At 34.9% G+C, this 20,636-nt stretch overlaps 1 protein-coding gene across 2 annotated transcripts in view; it reads left to right on the plus strand.

Annotated features, from left to right (window-relative positions):
- CNTN1 (contactin 1) overlaps positions 1-20,636 on the plus strand; it is a 428,408-nt gene that overhangs the window by 53,052 nt on the left and 354,720 nt on the right. The window lies entirely within an intron of this gene.

Genomic DNA, 20,636 nt, shown 5'->3' on the forward strand with positions numbered 1-20,636 from the left:
AGTCCGTTAGAATTTTGAAGGGTAAAAAAAATTTAATCTTTAGAAAAACAATATATGAAAATATGTGGTTGACTTTTGTGTTGTGAAGCATTTCTTAAACAAATTACAGAAAGCAAAAGGAAAGATTAAAAATGTAAAGCTTCATTTTGACAAAGGACATCATTAAATACAATCTGAAGTCAAGCTATAAACTAGTAAAAGTAATATACAAGACCTACAATAGAAAAGGAACCACAAACAAGATATAAACATTTTATAACTCAATAACTGAAAGATAAGTGACCCGTTAATAAAGGGTCAAATACTGTGAACAGGCATATCAGAGAAGAGTAAATCTGAATGGTCAATAAATATATGAAATGAGGCTCAATGGCACTAACAGTCAAGGAAATGCACAATAAGACTACAGAGATTTAATGTTTTGTGTCTACCAAATTTGCAAAAATTAAAAAGCATAGCAGTGGAGAGTTGTATCTGTAGTTGATGGGATTTTGAACTAGTAAAAGCACTCTAGAGCCCAATCGGGCAATATTTGGTACCATAGAAGATTCATAGGTTCATAGAAGATTCATAGATTCAACCTAGCAACTTCACTTCTAAAAATATATGCTGGAGAAGAACAGTGGTTCTTAACCTTGGGTGCACATGACAGTCATACCAGTACCCAGGCTGCACTACAAACAAGTTAAATCAGAAATACCAGAGACTTTTTTCTGGCATCAGTATGTTATAAAGCTCCTCGGGGGATTCTAGTGTGCAGTGGAGCTTAAGAACTCATTTTGGAGAATCTCTCACAAATACATAAGAAAAATGAGAAGAAATCTATGAATGTATTAATTTTAATCTTGTTTGTAATAATGAAAAACTGCATTTCAAATGAGTAAACAACTTGGATAGTCAATAAGAATAAATGTCAGTAATCTCAGCATTTAGTTTAAAAAGCTAGTTGCAGAATGAAACATATTGTACCATTTATATAAGATTTGAAGGCATGCAAAACAATCCTCTAAAATGTTCTTGATCACATAATGTGCAGTGTTTTGAATTGTGTAAGAATGATTAAAAAACAAATTCAGGATATTTCTAGACCTCAGGCATAAGGATGTCAAATTTAGCAAATAAAAATACATTCAAATTGTATATAATATGAGACACACTTATACTAAATATTTATTCATTGTTTATCTGAAATTCAAATTTAACAAGGAGTCTTGTGTTTTATATGGCAATCCCACTTGGGAGGGGATCTGGAAAGGTAAACAGAGGCTTCAGCCATATCTGTAATATTTTATTTCTTTAAGAAATAATTGAAACAAGTATGGTCAAAAGCTAGAGTTTGACAGAGGGTGTTTACTAGAGGGTATCTTACATTTTTCTGTGTCCTTGAAATACAATTCTAAACATATTTTAAGGAAAATACAAGGAAGCAACAGACCTCAGTTGTAGTAACAATACAAAGGAGGAACTATATTGAAATAAACGTTAGTAAATGTCCAAGATCAATATGAAGAAAACATATTATACTACCAAGGATTAGAAAGGAGGATATCAATAGACCAAAAGACATGCTATATCATGCTTTTGGATTGTAAGACTTACAGTGTAAAGAAATCTGAGCTTCCTATGTTAGTCCATACATTCAATAAATTCCCCTAAAAAATTCAACATAAATTCTTATGAACTAGACAAAATAATAGATTCTAAACTTCATAAGGGTAAATAAATTCACAAGATCTGCCAGATAAATCTGAGAGTGATGAAAAATAAAGGGTAGATAATTCAAACTTGTAATGAAACATGTTATAAACCTACTGTAATTAAAACAAAGGAGTATGTAAATAATCATAGTTACATTTGAGCTGAAGTTGTGACCTTTGATTTTAACAGATTGGATGGCCATAGAAGTAAAATTGTGTCAATCATTGCATAATGCAGATTTACCCCCAATGTATTTTAAAATCTATGCTATCTTCCTTATCTTTTTACTTTTTGCCCCAGTTCAGACTTCTATAACCTTTCTTCTGGAAATTATAGTAATTCTAACTGCTGTTCATATCTACAGTATTTTCTTCTTCAAGTTTCTCCTAAAATCTTTGCCAAAATGATTGATTGTAAACACAAAGTATGTCATTCCTTACATAAAATAGTTTAATGCCTCTTCATTGCATCCTTGACAAATGTCAGGCACAGTAACATGGAATAAAAGACACTTTAGGGCCCAGCCTTGACCTCCGTCTTCAGCCTTATATCTAGCACTGAAATAACTGAGAGCATCCCCTTGTCCCCTCCTGATATGGTTTGGCTGTGTCCCCACCCAAATCTCATCTTGAATTGTAGCTCCCATAATCACCACATGCTGTGGGAGGGACTCAATGGGAGATAACTGAAGTATGGGGTGGGTTTTCCCATGTTGTCCTCCTGATACTGAATAAGTCTCACAATATTTGATGGTTTTATAAAGGGTAGTTCCCCTGAACACACTCTCTTGCATGCCGCCACATAAGATGTACTTTTGCTCCTCCTTTGCCTTCTACCACGATTGTGAGGCCTCCCCAGCCATGTGGAACCGTGAGTTCATTATACCTCTTTTTCTTTATAAATTATTCAGTCTTGGGTGTTTCTTCATAGCAATATGAAAATGCACTAATACCCCTCCTATACACCTGGCCATTTCTCACTGCCTGGAACTTTTACCTTTTTGCACTCAATTCCTAGCGTCCTATATATATATATAATTGATGGTTAGTAAATGAAGTGACCTATGGAATATCCACTGAAGTTTTTTCAATAAACAGTTACATACATGCCTAGACAATTGATATGTAAAACAGACAAAAAACAATAAACTTTCTGGGATAGGAAGCTGGACAGATATCTCTAGTTTTATTGACTACGTCCTCACACTGGTTTGTTTACTTCACTTTAAATCAGCTTTAATAAATTTGTTTTTTTATATCAGTTAAATGTAGAAGAATCAAACCATAATCTGTATTTCTTCATTTTACAATGGTGGTTCCAAGTAAAACTCTAATGAGTAAGTTTCCCTCATTTTTATGATCCATCCCTTTTTCTTCCTATATATGCTCTATAAATTATCATATACTTTATCAAAAAAAGATATGAGTAATAAACTAAAACAATGGGTTTAATTAGAAATAATCTCATCATTTAACTTTAATTACAAGGGTATTGATTACATTAATGTATTTACATTTCATTTTAATGACATCTATTAAGCAACTATTTGCACTGGATATTATAAATATCAACTTAATACTTGAAATAGCCAGTGCATTAGACATTAATTCTGTTTTACAGATAATGAAATCTGACATTGAGTGGAAATGTCACAACTAGTAAATGCCAAATCTCAGAGAAGTAGCTATTACATCATTTCACTTCAGACTTATTTTTCTTGATCCAAGTATTTATCCTATTTTTACTTATCTTTTGTGTTGGATATTTATAAATAACAAATATTAGATAAAATAAATTTTAATGAAAATTTTTTGAAAATTCTAGAAATGAATTCATAGTGTATTATCATTTCTAATTGAATACATTTGAGCTTGCTATTACGTTTTTAAATTTTTCTTTGAGAAGCAGAATTTCTTTTCCTTTTTTTCCCTCTTCACTGTAGGGGGAAAATGTCTAAGCTTTTAAACTTTCCAAGAGTTTTGTATATATATTCTGAAGAAATGAGACAAAACTCCTTCTACTTATAATAGGGCTTTTTCTCAAGTCAGACAAACTGACCCAATAATATCACATTACAGTGGGATTTTGGCCTAAAGTATGTAAAATATAACCCGTGTAACCTAGCCACAACTGAATGAAGCCAATAATGCTCTCCTACTGTTCGACGATAAAAAGGACTTCAGGAAAGTTTCATTTATCCTGCTCTTTCACTGTTCAGCAAGGTGACTGCCAAGTTGAGTTTACAATAGCTTAAATGAGCTAAAACTAAAAGCATTTGTTAGAGTGGTATTTCACCATAGTAGCTCTTGTGCTCAATAGCTGAACTGAATTTACACAAAGAGGGAAGGAAGAAAATGCTTTGTCTTTTTTTTGCGGAGAATTCTATCCAAATTAACTTGCATTTAATTACTTCATATTTTGGAAATGACAACATTTCAAGTGAGTAAAGTTTGTCTTTGCTGCTTTTCAACTCTTTCATCTTTCTTCTTTTTTTAAGTGTATATTTTTAATTTATTTTTTATTTTTATTTTTATTTTTTTGAGACAGAGTCTCGGTCTGTTGCCCAGGCTAGAGTGCAATCGTGTGATAGTATCTCACTGCAGCCTCAAACTCCTGGACTCAAGCAATCTTCCCTAATTTCTATATCTTGTCTCATGTCCTTTGACTTCTATTCCTAGAGACCTGTCAGCCTTTGCTTTTAATTCTCTTATAAGGCCTTATAACTGTCCTTGAAAACTGATACATGGTGCTCTGATAATTTTCCTCCTCAATCATTAATCAAATATGCCAGGCACTGAGTGAAGCATTAGCATATGGTGGATGTGCAACTATGATACAATGATGAATAAGATCCAGTCCCTACTCTGGATGAGATTATTATTAAGTCAGCAAGATGGAATAGCCAATAATTAAATTCTGTTACTTTACAGTAGGTAATGAGTTAGATATGTGAAAACTGTATTATGGGAATGTGGCCAGCAGAACAAATTATTCTGCAGGTTGAGGCCAGGGAAATGGGAGGTTTCATTAAAGAAGAAATGTCTGAGTCTTGTTGTGAAGGATTTCTAGGGAGGATAATTGGGACAGTTTTCTAACCAGCTAGGGTATTCACAAGTAATGGGGTTGAGTAAGGACCAGTTGTGTCCTGAGTCTTTCTATTGAGTTTGGAAGGAACACAGGTGTGGGGTTGGGAGTGACAGGTGATAAGCTTGGACAGTTAGACTCGCTCTAGACATTCAAGGACTTTCTTTGTGATGCTGTTGAGTTTGAATATAATCATGTGGGCAACGCAGGACAAAATAATGTTAAAAAATTGCAATGAGTGACATAGAGGCAGGGAGATTGTTGGAATAGTTAAGGTTGCTAGCTCTGCCATATACTAGCTGTGTTATCAAATTACTTATCTTTTTGTACATCAGTTTTATCTACAAAATGGTGCTAATACATATGACTGGTGTAAAGATGAAATAAGGTAACAAAGGCTAAGTATGGGTCTTTAGAAAAAACAAAACATGTTTGTTGGTCACATAAATGTCTTCTTTTGAGAAGTGTTTGTTCATGTCCTTTGCCCACTTTGTAATGTTTTTTTTTTTGTAAATTTGTTTAAGCTCCTTATAGATTCTGGATATTAGACAGATTGCAAAAATGTTCTCCCATTCCGTGGGTTGTCTGTTCATTCTAATGATAGTTTCTTTTGCTATGCAGAAGCTCTTTAGTTTAATTAGGTTCCATTTGTCAATTTTTGCTTTTGTTGCAATTGCTTTTGATGTTTTCATCATGAAATCTTTGCCTGTGCCTATGTCCTGAATGGTATTGCCTAGATTTTCTTCTAGGATTGTTACAGTTTTGGGTTTCACATATACACCATGGAACACTATGCAGCCATGAAAAAGAATGAGATCATGTCCTTTGCAGGGACATGGATGGAGCCAGAAGCCATTATCCTCAGCAAACTAACACAGGAGCAGAAAACCAAACACCACATGTTCTCACTTATAAGTGGAAGCTGAACAATGAGAACATATGAACACAGGGAGGGGAACAACACACACTGGGGCCTGTCAGTAGAGGGGATGGGGGAGGGAAAGCACCAGGTTAAATAGCAAATGCATGTGGGGCTTAATACCTAGGTGATGGGTTGGTATGTGCAGCAAACCACCATGACACACATTTACCTGTGTAACAAACCCGCACGTCCTGCACATGTATCCTGGAACTTTAAATTAAATTAATTAAAAAAAAAAAGAACAAAGAACAAAACAAAACACTAGAGATGAGTGCTTGAAGGGAATGAGAGTGGAAAAGATGCATTAATTTCAGGAAATTTCTGGAATGGAATAGCCTGCATTTGGGAACTGGTGTGTTGTGATGGGAAAAGTAGAGAAAGAAGTGAAATTTGTGCTGAGGTTTTCTAGCATGGTAACATAAAATGCTACAGAAGGCCAGAGGTGATTGAAGGAATTCCTGTTAACATTTTTGTACAAAAGATGCTACAAAATCTGTGCAAGAAACTGCTGTATCTTTCAGTTGATGTTAGAATACATAAGACTGAAACTTAGAATAGAAGTAGTAGTTAGAAAAGGAATATTTGGGAATTAAGGGCATAAAAGATGGCTGTTAAAGCCATTCAGGGTGAACGTGTGGATTAAAAGGTAGAAATAATTGTTTGATACAGCAGTTTTTAAGGATGACCAGAGGAGAAATTGGTAATGATAGATTCATAGATACATTGGGAAGGGAGATCTTTCGGTGCAAGAACTTTTCATGGAGGCGTTTAACACCTATGTTATATACTAGGAAAATAAAATTACTGTTTTGGAGAACATTTGGAAAAATAATCATATTTATTTTATGTATTTGTTTTCAGCCCTTTGTTTAGTAAACAAATTTTCCTTACATGTTTGTGATTGGACTGTAACAATGTATAATCTGCTTCATTCACTTAATATTTGATGTGATCCATATTGTCACATAATCCTCATAATCACCACATTTAGCAGCTATAAAAAGCCCATATTGAATTGCACCAAATTTCCTTGACTATTTCCCAACTGGGAGACATGTTAACATTTTCTTCATTTTGTTCTGCCAAATATCTTCAGAACTAAAATGGCTTTCTCAGTTTCTCATTTTTCCTTATGTTGATGAAAAGAGTCAAACTCTAAAATATTTGAAGAGATTTATTATGAGCCAAATATGAGTGACCATGGCTTATGACACAACCCTCAGGAGATGCTGAGAACATTTGCCTAAGGTGCTCTGCCCACAACTAAGTTTTATACATTTTAGGGGGCCATAAGACATCAGTCAATACATGTAAGATGTACATTGGTTCTGTTTGGAAAGGTGGGATAACGGGAAGGGGGCCAGGTTTCCAGCTTATAGGTGAATTTAAAGATGTCCTAATTGGCAGTTGGTTGAAAGAGTTTATCTAAAGATCTGGAATCAATAGAAAGAAAATGTCTGAGTTAAGATAAGGGATTATGGAGAACAAGGTTCTTATTATACAAATTAAGCCTTCAGATGGCAGGCTTCAGAGAGAATAGATTGTAAATGTTTCTTTTCTTTTATTTATTTTTTATTATTAGACTTTAAATTCTAGGGTACATGTGCACAACGTGCAGGTTTGTTACATATGTATACATGTGCCAGGTTGGTGTGCTGCACCCATTAACTCGTCATTTACATTAGGTATATCTCCTAATACTGTCCCTCCCCCCTCCCCCATAAATGTTTCTTATCAGACCTAAAAAGGTGCCAGCCTCTTAGTTCATTCTCTCCTGGATCAGGGAAAAGGCCTGGAAAAGGGCAAGGGGATTCTCTACAGAATGTAGTATTTTACCCACAGGAGACAACTTTGCAGGGCTATTTTAAGATATGACAAAGAAATGTATTTGGGGTTAAAATATTTGGATTTCTTTCCTTATCTGTCATGTAATGTTATGCCAGAGTCAGGCTGGAAAGTAAGGTATGTTATACAGGGTTAAATGAAACCTCTCTGATGAGACTTTACGGTTTGTAGGGAGTGACTCCCTAGTCCCTTAGATAGGAATTTGGGCAAGAGAAGCGAAAAGGTCAAAGTTTAGTTCTCTCTTAGGTAGTCCTATTTAAGAAACTGGACATAAATCACCAAATGTCTATTCTACAGAGTGGATATTTACTTCAACAGTAAAACATGTTCAACTTTCCAACAATTATTGATGCAACAACTTAATTATTAGTGGTATTCTCACTTGCATTATTGTCATTTTCCATCAAGGTACCAGTATTGGCATCAAATGCTCCTTTTTAAAAAAGACCAAATACTGGCAGTCTTACTATTACCAAATTATACTTAATTGTTAAAACATATTAAGTTATTAAAATCTGCTTCAAATAATCTTGGCTATTCCAATATTATCAAACTTAATTCTGTATTTATTATTCACTAAAGAACCAATCATATAAGCCATTATCACATATGAATATGTTACTGGCAGCAAATTTATAAGAGTCTGCAGCAATCTAAATTCTTGCCTCCTCAGAAGAAAGAATTTGACTGAGGGGCATAAGGCAAAAAAGAGACTGAGGTAAGTTTAACAGCAGGAGTAGAAGTTTATTTAAAAGCTTTAGAGCAGGAACAAAAGGAAGGAAAGTACCCTTGGAAGAGGCCCAATAGGTGACTTGAAGGAAAAGTGTGGGGTTTGACCTTTTGAGTTGGGGTTCTATATATTGGCATACTTCCAAGGTCTTGTGTCCCCGTTTCCCTTGATTTTTCCCTTGGGGTGGGCCGCCTACATGCACGGTGGTCTGCTAACAGTTGGGAGGTGAGTATGCGCAGTGTGTTTACTGGAGTTGTAGGCATGCTCACATGAAGCATTCTTCCCTTTTCCAGTGGAATGCCCATGGAAGGTCATATACCAGTTAAACTCTGCCATTTTGCCTCTGAAGTGTGCATGCTTGAGCCCACTCACCCAGTTCCTGAGGTCTTATCAGGAAACTGTCAATCACCAGGTTCAGGTGTTTTTATCTATTAGGAAATTGCCTTTCCCTGATGCTGGCTGCAACCAATTATTATTTTAGAGAGGCAGCGTGACAACTGCCTGACCATCACCTGATGGTTGCCTGACATCCCTGGTGAGGTACGGGGAGCCCTCCCCCACCCCACTCCTGCCTATCTACTGAAACAAATATAACCTAGACACATTACTGTAATGGAGATAATTAATCTGATAACATAGATCAATGTACAAACTCATTCTGTCTCTATCATTTAGTTTCCAGTTGGGAAATTCATGTTTCTGTTTGTCTCACTGGGTGCATAGTTAATACAACTGCCTACAGGATGAAGTACAAACTCCAGAACTTTGCATTTTATGCCCTTTGTATTTTATGTACAAATGGAATAATTATCATGCATGGCATTTCTGTCTCGCTTTTTCAAACCAGTTGAATTTTGTACATATTATAATAGTATTCCAATATTTTGTGAAGGTGTGTGTGTGTGTGTGTGTTAGTGACTATTTTACATAAGTTGGTCAGAGAAGGTATCTTCAGAGAAGTAAGCCATGCAAAGACATGGGAGAAGAATTATAGACAAAAAAGACGATAAAATACAACATGCCAGGAGCCTAGTGAGCAAAAGCCAAGTGATAAATTCCAAAGCACAAGTAAGGAGGTGGCTGGCCTGGTGCAGAGTGATACGTGATGCTTTTGTCTTGTGTTCTAAGTATGTGGACCCACTAGTGGATTTTAAGTGGAGCTGTTACCTAATACGATTTGCACTTTTAAAATATTGGTTTGACTGCTGGATGGAGAAAAGCTTGCAGAGGGCAGAGGAAGTAAGGAGTCTAGTCAGGAAGATATTGTTGTAAATTAACAGAATAAAGAATAACACAAGGAGTGGTAAGAAAAATTAGCCATATCAATGTCGATGGACTTGATTGTGATTTGATGCCAAAAAAAGGTGTTTCTTAATAGGAAGCTGAAATACAAATAAGGACAAGTACATTACAAGCAACAAAAAAAGACTTTGGTAACAGAGGCTTCAATTTGCATGACTTCTTTCTCAGCAATCAGTAGTCTGAGTTGAGTGAAATAGAGTAATCATGAAAGGAGAGTATTAGATACTAAATTAGATCTCTGTGTGGGCAGAGAGACCCACATTGTGGAGGGCATAAAATGCAAAGTTCAGGAGTTTGTACTTCATCCTGTAGGCAGTTGTATTAACTGCAAATATTTGAAGAGGACCATGGAATGTACAATTTGGTGCTTTAGGCATATTGATCTGGCAGTGATTTTTAGTATGTTTGGAGGGGATAAGAGAGCACACAAGACTTGCTGGGGAACAAAATAATAGATGGGATATAAATGAATATCTGAGCAGAAGCCAGGTTCATCGTTAACTGTTAGGTGAGAGACATTGGAAGGGGACTGCCTGTAGGGTTGAAAAGGAAGAATGAAGGGTAACTCCATTTTATTTACCTAAAAATTCACCGTTAATCCCTGCAACAAACTGGTGAGATAGGTAAAATTCTTTTACAGAAGAGGAAACTGAGATGGTTATGGCACAGTAGCTTGCTAAATTCTCACAAATAGTGAGGGACAGAGTGGGATTTCTAAGCCCTGGTAAATTATATAACACTGTCTCCAAAATGTGCTGAAATAATTAAAAGTTTCTAAAGATTGATTGTGCACACTTATTGTACATATTCTCAGAACATTTATTTCCTTGCTGAAATAGTTGTTGTACCTGAAATCTGTTGTGCTTATTTATATTGTTGTTGCTAAGCTATTTAAAACACAATGTAAAATCAAAACTTTATTTAAATAGAACTTTGGTTTTTATTTCACTGTATTCATTTAATCACAAAAAATAATGTTAATGTATGTGTTCCTAACGTCTTTTATATTGCTGTTTTGTTAAATCTATTTGCTTGCTGATTTAATTAATGATTTGTCTATGACAGACCTATTTGGATGTTACTGTGCTTAAAAATGGGATAAGGTCAAAGGAATAAAGCTCTAGAAACAATTTAGTGGAAGAGAAAATGCTTGACAATAAGCAGTAGTCTAAAAATTTTAAGTGCAATATATATATTTTTTCTATCTTTTCTTGCTAAGTTAAAATTAAAATGTGCTAGACTTGAACACAGACAAAACACCCCTGAGGTTCTTTTACCTGGTTTTATACCACAGTATTCTTTGATATGAGTGAACTATTTCAGTTTGCTTCTTTGAATTGTTATAGGAATGATTAAACTGATGTTCTCCTGATTTATTAGTGCTATCTGAAAAGCACCAATACTTTATTATCTCTCTGGAATTCTTTTTCATTTTGTAAGAATCATTGAGAGACTGAGCTATATAATACTTGTATAGAGCTGTCTCTTCTTAAAGATTTAAGGTAAATCATTATAAACTAATAGTCATTGATTTCCACATAGTGGACCAGTTATTGTAGCAAACTGAATGTACAGTAAGCAGCCTATACCTCTATTGTCCACCTTTCAGTGTGACACACCACAATTCACTGATTTCTTTGACTGAAAAAATATTTCTCTTTTTATCCTTATGCTTAGACCTACACAGGAGTGTACAGATATTGTGATGCATGTTAGTACTACTTGAGACATCTTTCAGATGAACAAAATAAGACTTCCTCTGGGTGAATAAGAGCCAGAATGTAAGTCTAATTCAATATTATTTTTGTTAATAACCTGGTAGGACTAGGGTGAGGTCATAAAGAAAATGAGGAACTATCTATACTATGGTAGTAGTAGTAGTTACATATGTGTTTTGGGTTTGTTTGTTTGTTTCAATTTAATCCTTGAAACCACTCAGGCAACCAGCTCTTATTCATAATCATGCCATTTTCATGGATAACAGAAAATAAAGTTCTGATAGGTTAAGTAACATGACCAAAATCAGAGAGTTTACATTTCATAAAAAGTAAATCTATATGTCGTGGCAATAGGTGTTGTGGAGAGCTTCAATGAAGCTCTGTGAGGGGGAGGGTCTGGTGAAAGAGAAGAGTTGGAGTCTAGGGTGTTAGGGATGAGGTTTTTCACTATTTTACATATGTGGTTAGGAAGTTCTGACTCTCAAGAAGGAAGGAATGATCCACTGTATCAAATTCTCCTACTAGTTCCTATAAGGTGAGAACTGAGGTTTGGACCTTTAATTTGTTGGTGTAGAGGTCACTGAGGCTGTGAAAAGAGCTCTTTCCTGGAGTGGTAAGAAGATAAGCCTGACTGAATTGGTTCAGAAGAATGAGAGTAACTGAAACAGTATTAACAGCTCTTAAGTGTGGCTATAAAGGAAAGCAGAAAAATGGGACAGTAACCAGATGGGGATGTGGGATCCAGCAAGGCTGATTGTCACTTCTAAGATGGAAAAGTTTTTAAAAATCAGGTTTGCATGATGATGAGTTCATCTAGTAGAGAGGAAATATCAATGAGGCAGGAGGGGAATATTCTGGAGCATTGCCTCTAAGTAGATGTAAAGGTATGGATGTGTTCTAATACACAGGGAGGGATTCACTCTAGGTAAAGTAGGGAAGCTCATGTATTTTAACAGAAAAAAAGATGCAATGCATGAATACATTTGAAAGTTAGTTGGTGGGTGTGGTGCTGGCGATATTTGAAAGTTCTCTTTTGATTGCGTTTTTTAAAAAAGAATTAGAAAGCATGGATATTAGCTGGGCATGGTGGCTCACACCTGCAACCCTATCCCTTTGGGAGGCTGAGGCCACAGGATCACTTGAACCCAGGAGTTTAAGAACAGTCTGGCAAGATAGTGAGACCACCATCTCTATTTTGAAAATAAAAAATAAATTAAAAAGCATGGACACCAGCTGAGAATCAGAAGAGGAAAAATGCTAGTGAGGGAATAGAAATGAGAGAACACAAGAGAAGGCACTTTGGAAGAAGAGGATTATAAAGTAAATGTATTTATCCTGAGGATCTTATGTTTGAGATCCTCTGGCCATTCAAGAAGAGAGGGTATCTAATCCTTTTGCTCAGTCAGGAGATGAAGACTAGAGATAGATTTCGGTATTTATGGCACAGATTGGCAATTTAAACCATGGTATAAAGGATATGGCCAGGGAGAACTAACAGAGTGAGAAGGAGCCAAGGTCATAACTTGAAGAATTTCATTATTTGTTTAAATAATGGAAGAGGAGCCAGCACAGGAGGAAGAAAACAAAGACGGGTAATAAAGAAAAGTAGGATCAAACAGCAATGGTATTGACAAAATGGACATTTACAGAGTGTTCAGTTTTTAAATGGAATCTATCAGGATGAAGACCAAATAGAGACCACTGGATTTTTAAAAATTAGGAAGTTATTGATTATCTAACTAGGAATTATTTCAGAAGTGTGATGGATTTGAAACTACAATAGTGTTGGCTGCAGATTTGATATATTTGACCATAAGAGTGAAATGAAACATCCTGGGATGTTAATAGTTTAAACTGAGTCAGAGGAAGTTTTGTGTTTTTATAAAAGTTAACTATCTCCTGTGTGCCAGACACTATTCCCAGTAGCCTTGGACAAAATGGACATTGTGTCCAAGGCTACCGTAAACCAGGCAACCCTGGTTTTCAGTTTATGGCTTTTACATGAACAAGGATTTTGTAAAGAAACACTATAATTCCTTGAAAACAACAATACACTAGGTGTCAGAAGACTGTGGTATCAGACCCACAACATCACTAGTTATGTGAGTTAAGGAAAGAATCCTGCAGAGCCATAGCTGCTTCTCTGCTAAGTAGCGATAATATCTACCTGTTCACCTCCAAGTGTTGTTACATTGGTCAGATAAAATTATATGGTCTCTAAAGAGCCTCATAAAATAAAGGGTTTATTATAAGAAGGTGCTAATTGACAAAGCACATCTTCAGAATCTTGTGACCCATATTTTGTGGTTCTTAAATTGAAGCCATTTTTATTAACATTATTTATTTGTATTTATCGGAGGTCTATTGGAGTGAATTTTTCATCTTCTTGATGTTTTTATTCTTAAATTTAAATTTGCAAAATATTTACAAAACATTTTATTAAGTTTTTTTTATGAGCTATTAACAGAATAAATTTAGAATATATAATTCTCCTTGACAACTGTGCACTAATACAGGAACAAAGACTTTATTATGCCCTGTATGGTCACATGCTTATAATAGATGAGCCTTGGCTTACAATGACTGCTTTGTTTGATGTTTATTAGCCCATGCCTTGGTGCAATTTAACTTGTCCTAAATTCACTGTTTCAGAACTACAACGTGTGTAGCACATTCATTGTCCTTTGAATAATACTCTTGCTTGAGTAGAATCTCAAGAGACTATAACCTTGGGATTTTAAGGTTCTTTCCTTATATGTTCTAGAAAACCTTTAATGAATGTCGATTATGTAAAGACATTAAAATATTTTAAGTGGTAGAATCTGTCCCTATATGATTCTGAAAAATCATCTGTGTTTAAAAAATATCTACGTAGAGGATCTGGCTTACCTCACATTCTCCCCTTAGTGCTGATGTTAATGATCGTGATCCAAGTGTCAACTACTTCAACTGTGGTTATTTTATCCAACTTCAAATAAGACAATTCTTTGGTATAGTATATTGTTTATAATTCTAGTCTTCATTCTGGGAAGTTTCCATAATTTTGATTATTATTACTTAATGTTTTACAATGGTGTCACAAAAGTTAAAGACAAAAACATTTCAAACATAACATGTTAAAATCTAGAACACTTTCTTTTTAGATACACTTGATTTATAAAAACAAAATTTGTTTCTCCTTATTTTCTTCAATATTACTAAATAAAACAAATGAGTAATTAAGGTACTAAGGTAATGAGGTTATCTCATTCAATCAATTTATGTTATAATTAAAACCGAAGTTTAAAAATATTCTGTGACTGCCCAAGCTACATGATTGGAATGTAGTACCTAGAATCCCTTCATTACCGGAGTATATGTCATTGCCTTCGGTGGTTTTCATAATTAAATATCTTCACATATGGTGGTGGGAGTGATGGTGAGGAAAGGTGGGATTGACCACAATCCTGCTAAGTTAATTTTTCCTTGCAGGGGCCTGCAACCAAGTGAATACTCTGAAGCTCTAGTAATTTTGACCAATTCCCAGTAATAGGAATGAAGAGAGGCAAACCTTATTCTCCACTCCGCCTTGTCTCCTTCCTTTTCATTTTCTTCATCTTCACTATCTGTTACTTTCCTAACTTTCTGAATATGTTGCTATAAAAAAAGAGGAAAATGCTAAAGAAAATTACAAATACCTATAACTCTGTAACTCAGAAATAGCCATTGTCTTAATTTTCCTATCTTATGTATTAGTCCATTTTCATACTGCTATGAAGAAATACCTGAGACTGGATAATTTATAAAGAAAAAAAGAGGTTTAATGGACTCACAGTTCCACATGGCTGGGGAGGCCTCACAATCATGGCAGAAAGGGGAGCAAACATGTCCTTCACATGGTGGCAGCAAGAAGTGTCAAGCAAGAGGGGAAAAGCCCCTTATAAAACCATCAGATCTCATGAGAACTCACTATCCAGAGAGCAACGTGGAGGTAACTGCCCCCATGATTCAGTTACCTCCCATTAGGTCCCTCCTACAACACATGGGGATTATGGGAACTACAATTTAAGATGAGATTTGGGTGGGGACATAGTCAAACCATATCCTTATTTTACTGATGCATTTTTTTTGTAATAGATATTTTAGAAAATTGAAACTATATATTTCACACTATTTTATAACCTGCCCCGTAGATTTGACGGTGTCTGGAGCAACATCAGATATGCTTAGACGTTCTTCAAGATTATGAATTTTAATTGTTCTATAACATTTTAGCATAAGGATATAATTTATTTAATTAATTTCCTATTGTTGGAAATTTATATTGTTTCTATTGTTCACTGTTATGAAAATCAAAATTTTTGAACTTTTGCTTCATATTGTTAAATTACCTTCAGAAAGTTATCAGTTGATATTCCACCAGTATGAAAGCCCTCACGTTCTTCTATGCTTCACAATGTTTGGTACACTGTAGATGCGTGTGCATATACACATATATAGGATAAATTATAATATATGTTTAAATACGTTAAATACATAAGTAATAATTGTACTTCATTTTTCGGTTTTGTTTTACATTATTATATATTTGCAAGGCTAAATGTCTTTCATATACTACTGGCTATCCCTATAGTCATCCCTTGTATTTACAGAGAAATTGGTTCCAGCACCCTTACAGGTATCAAAATTCACAATGTTCAAGTTCCTTTTATAAAATGGCATAGTATTTTCATACAACCAATGTGTATTCTCCTGCACACTTTAAATCATATCCACATTACTTACAATTCCTAATACAATGTCAATGCTATGTAAATAGTTATACTGTATTTTTATTCGTATTATTTTTTACTGTTGCATTTTTTTTAATGGCTTTTAAAAATACTTTTTTATCCATAGTTGTTTGACTCTGTGGATGTGGAACGTGCACATACAGAGAGCCAACTGTATCTTCTTTTGCATTTGTTAATTGTGCATTGCCAGGTTTTCCTTTTGAACAATCATTTGTAACAGTTATTTGTATTTTGATAATTTCTCTTTTTCTAGTATTTATGTTGCAAGTTTTGTTCTCAAGTTGTCAATGTTATGTTCATAGTTTTGAAAATTCAATCTACCTGTGTTCTTTTTTGCTTTGTATTGTCATAATTATCACATCTATTGCTAGGTCCTTTTCTGTACCTCTAGTCTGTGAAAAAGAACTCTATACCTTCTATCAGTACCATTTTCAATATTACTGTTGCTTTATAATATGTCCTTGTATTTTAAAACTGATTTCTATACATTTAAAAAAATTTCTTGGTTGAGGCTGGGTGCTGTAATCCCAGCATTTTGGGAAGCCAAGGTGGAATATCCCTGGATCCCAGTCATGACCAGCCTGGACAACATAGTGAGACTCTGTCTCTACAAAACATAAAAACATTAATGGGGCATGGTGGCATATGCCTGTAGTCCCAGTTACTTGAGAGGCTGAGGTGGGAGGATTGCTTGGGCCCAGGAGGTTGAAGCTGCAGCGAGCCATGATTGTTCCAATGCATTCCATCCTGGGCAACAGAGTGAGACCCCATCTCAAGAAAAAAAGAAAAAAAATTGGTGTGGTTGTACTTACTATTTATTTCAGAAAGAAAGATACTTTTTCATTTTCTTATTTCTTACTTATTTGTTCTTCAAAGAAACCTATCTGGGAAAAGAGAAGTAATAGCAAGTTTGTGTGTTGATGGGAATGAACAATGGGTGTTGGGAAACATTGATGATACAAGAAGAAAAAGAGGCTGGGCAAAGTGGGTCGCACTTTGGGAGGCTAAGGTGGGAGGATTGCTTGAGGCCAGGAGTTCAAGATCAGTCAGGGAATATAGTGAGATCCTCTCTCTACAAAATATTTACTTAAAAATATTTAATTAAAAAAATCAGCTGGGCTTGGTGTTAAATACCAACGACTTGGCAGGTGGAAACAGAGGATACCTTGAGCCTAGGAGTTTGAGATTATAATGAGCTATGATTGTACCAATGCATTTAAACCTGAGTGACAGAGCGAGACTCGGTCTCTACAAAAATTAAAAAGGGAAGACTTCCTGGAGTGATTAGAGTAGGTGAGAGGGATAAGATCTTAGGTTTAAGGGGGAACTTCTGATCTTGTAGAATAAGATCTTGTAGACCCTTATATATGGTACTTGCCTAGTAAGGGTGGAGTTGAGGGAAGGGATATTAATAGCTTAAGGAGAGAAGAATAAGTTCGAAATAGTAATCTAGAAGACTGGGGACATGAATGCTTTGGTTTATTGGGGATTATTCATAAATGTAAGGGGATTGTTCAATTTCAGGAAATTGTTCATAAATGTAAAGTGAAAACATTCTGTATGATTATATGGTGTGTTTTCTTTGCCTAGCCACATCTAGATACATAGTTGCAAGCACAGAAACTAGGCATAACTGATTTTAACTAGGGTTGGATCCAGTCAAGAATACAGTGAAGCAGGAGAGGAGCAAGGGAGTTTTATATAATGTAGTGATTTTTGTAATGTGTCATGAAATTTAAGCCATATAAGGAAAGTAGTAAGAGCGTGAGTTGGGGTGAGGGAGCAGGTGGTAGGATCCATGGTTTGTAGGTCCTGGTGTGATAGAACTGGTGAAGTTAAGGAACTTAGAGCAAGTGATCTGGGAAGAAAGAAGGCCATAGTCAGAGAGTGCAGTGCTAGAAATTGAGATTAGAAAGCGAGTGTCCTCATTGGTATAACCAGAGGAGCTGCAGTAGCATGGATGAGAAAATTACCAAATGAGAGGAAGTCAATAAACTAAAAGATCAGTGTTTCAAAGGAGCTATGTGTATAGAAATTGGAACTGCCAAAAATTACAATAAAATTAGCATTGGAGATTGTGACAGTGGGCAAAGATGTCTGAGAAATGAGGAGGTAACTGCAACAAGAAGCAGTACTGGATGGCACCGTCAAAGGCCATACGTTTCAAAGCTGAGGGTTGTTAGGAAAGGCATTTGCACTAGGTGTTGCCTGGGCCTAGAAGGCTTTCTCATAGATCTCACAAATAGTTTGCTCCTCTTTATTAATTAGTTCTTTGTTCACATGTCACCTCCAAGGGGCTTTACCTCATCATCCAGTTTGAAGTAGTCCCTCAAGTCATTCTTTGCTTTGTTGCTTGCTTTATATTTTAATAACACTTATAACTAACTGAAACTATCTTGTTTATTTATTTGTTTTTATATACTGATCAGTGCTTCTTAGGGGACGTATTTTGAGAACAGTTTTGCTAGTCTTTTTGTGTGGCTAGTTCCCAGACTTATGATTATTGCCACATAGTAAGCAGTCAATAATTAGTTTTTGATTGAACGAATGAATATTTATAGGGCATCTTGGTCAGCTTGGCATGCAATAATAAAATGCCATAGACTGGGTGGCTTAAACAATAATGCAGTTCCCAGTAAGGACGCTCTTCCTGGTTTGCAAATGCCAGCCTTCTTGCTGTAACCTCATATGGCAAAGAAAGAGTGAACTCTGGTCTCTTTCTCTCCTTCTAAGTGTACTAAACCCATCATGGGATTTCTACTCCCACGATCTACTCCCATGATTCTTTTCCAAAGTCCCCACCTCCTAATGCCATCACATTGGGGGCGAGGGTTTCAATATTTGAGTTTGGGAAGGACAAAAACTTTCAGTCTATTTCATAGATGAAATATTATCTTCCACATCCCTGTGACTTCTTTCAGAATCCAAATATACTTTTTAAAGCATCCTCCAGCTCAGAGCATTCATTCTTATAAGAATTCCTATTATGGACCCTTTCCTCAAGAAACGTGAATTAGAATATAGGAAGAAATAAAGTATAAAGGTAAGGCTTGCTTTGTGATAGTTAAGTTATCAAAGTTAGGACTCACAGATATTGTCAGTTATTACTTCAAGCAATTCTCACCACTGGGTTAATGAACTTGAAGTATGGTTATCTTTTGATGTATTGGTTTCAGCTTCCACTATGCTGTTTTGCTCAGCCAATGATAACCTTCCATAGAGTTTCGCCACACAAGGATAACCTTGCTGCTCCCCTCACTTTGACATTCTTTTAGAATTCTTTGCACATTCTTTTAGAAACTAGGCTAAGTATGAAATGAAAATCTCATTCGTAAGAAAGAAAACACATTTATCTATCTTGTTAGTCTTTCTTTATTAAAATAATCAAATATCTTTATATTTTTGTGCTAAATACAAAGTACTATAAATTTATTTTCTTATGACTTGACAATAAGCAGACATATTAGGTAATTAACATGCTACTTAGTTTATATATAGAAAACTCGAAATAGCATGGTGTAGTAGAATGAGCCCTTGGTGTTGTCAAGGATTAATTAAGATAACAAAGGTAAATCTATCTCCTCTTATTTTCTCTTTAATGGACCAAATATGTGTTATTCATCTTCTTATACTTTAATTTGGTGCCTTAGAAAAAGAATTTCTTTCCACATTGTAGATGGTTATTATCTAGTATGATTCTAATTGTTGCTGCCCTATTTTTATAAAATGCCATTCTGTAATCACATCAGTGATTTAATGTTTCTAATAATTTACCTTTTTAAGCCTCTGGTATTATGAATATTTTATACAGTAGTTAATTTCTATATATTCAGAATATTTGAAGTTCAAAACAAAGTGTTTTTTTTTTTTTATTTGTTGGCATTCTGAGAATTTTATAGGAGATGTGGAGAGAAATATGCCACCATTTTAAATTCCTCCTACCAAGTGAAAGACCCCAAGATAAGAAATGTAGGCATCTTTTTTGAAGTAAAAATTACTGAGACAATAATTGCAAAAGACTATAATTTAATTTCCTGTTACAATGTAGTTCTTTATATCTGCCTAAAAATTGTGTCTTCTGTAGATTTTGAAACATTTATGGACACTCCACATTGTAATATTTTGTATCCCAGCAGACTGTGTAATCTGTTTTTGTTTTATTTTGTTTTTATTATGAAAAACTTCAAATATGTACAAAACTAGATAAAAGAGTATAATGGACTGCTTCACATGCATGATCCAGTTTCAACAGTTATCAACTCAAGATGAATCTGATTTTTTTTTATACTGCACCCACTTGTTAACTTACCTCTTTAAACAAAAGTTCTCGAAAAACAAATTTGAAGAAAAGAGACTTTATTCCAGCGAAGAGTTTGCAAACCAGGGGAGACACAGCCTTCTTGTGATGAAAGTACATTCCAGACAACAAAGAGAGCATTCAGGTTTTATTTATGTAAGTGTATATATATACACACATATATATATAGTTATATATATATACACACATATATATAGTTATTTATTTATTTATTTATTTATTTATTTATTTATTTATTTATTTATTT

Source organism: Piliocolobus tephrosceles, chromosome 10, assembly GCF_002776525.5.
Source record: "Piliocolobus tephrosceles isolate RC106 chromosome 10, ASM277652v3, whole genome shotgun sequence".
Classification (NCBI taxonomy): Eukaryota; Metazoa; Chordata; class Mammalia; order Primates; family Cercopithecidae; genus Piliocolobus; species Piliocolobus tephrosceles.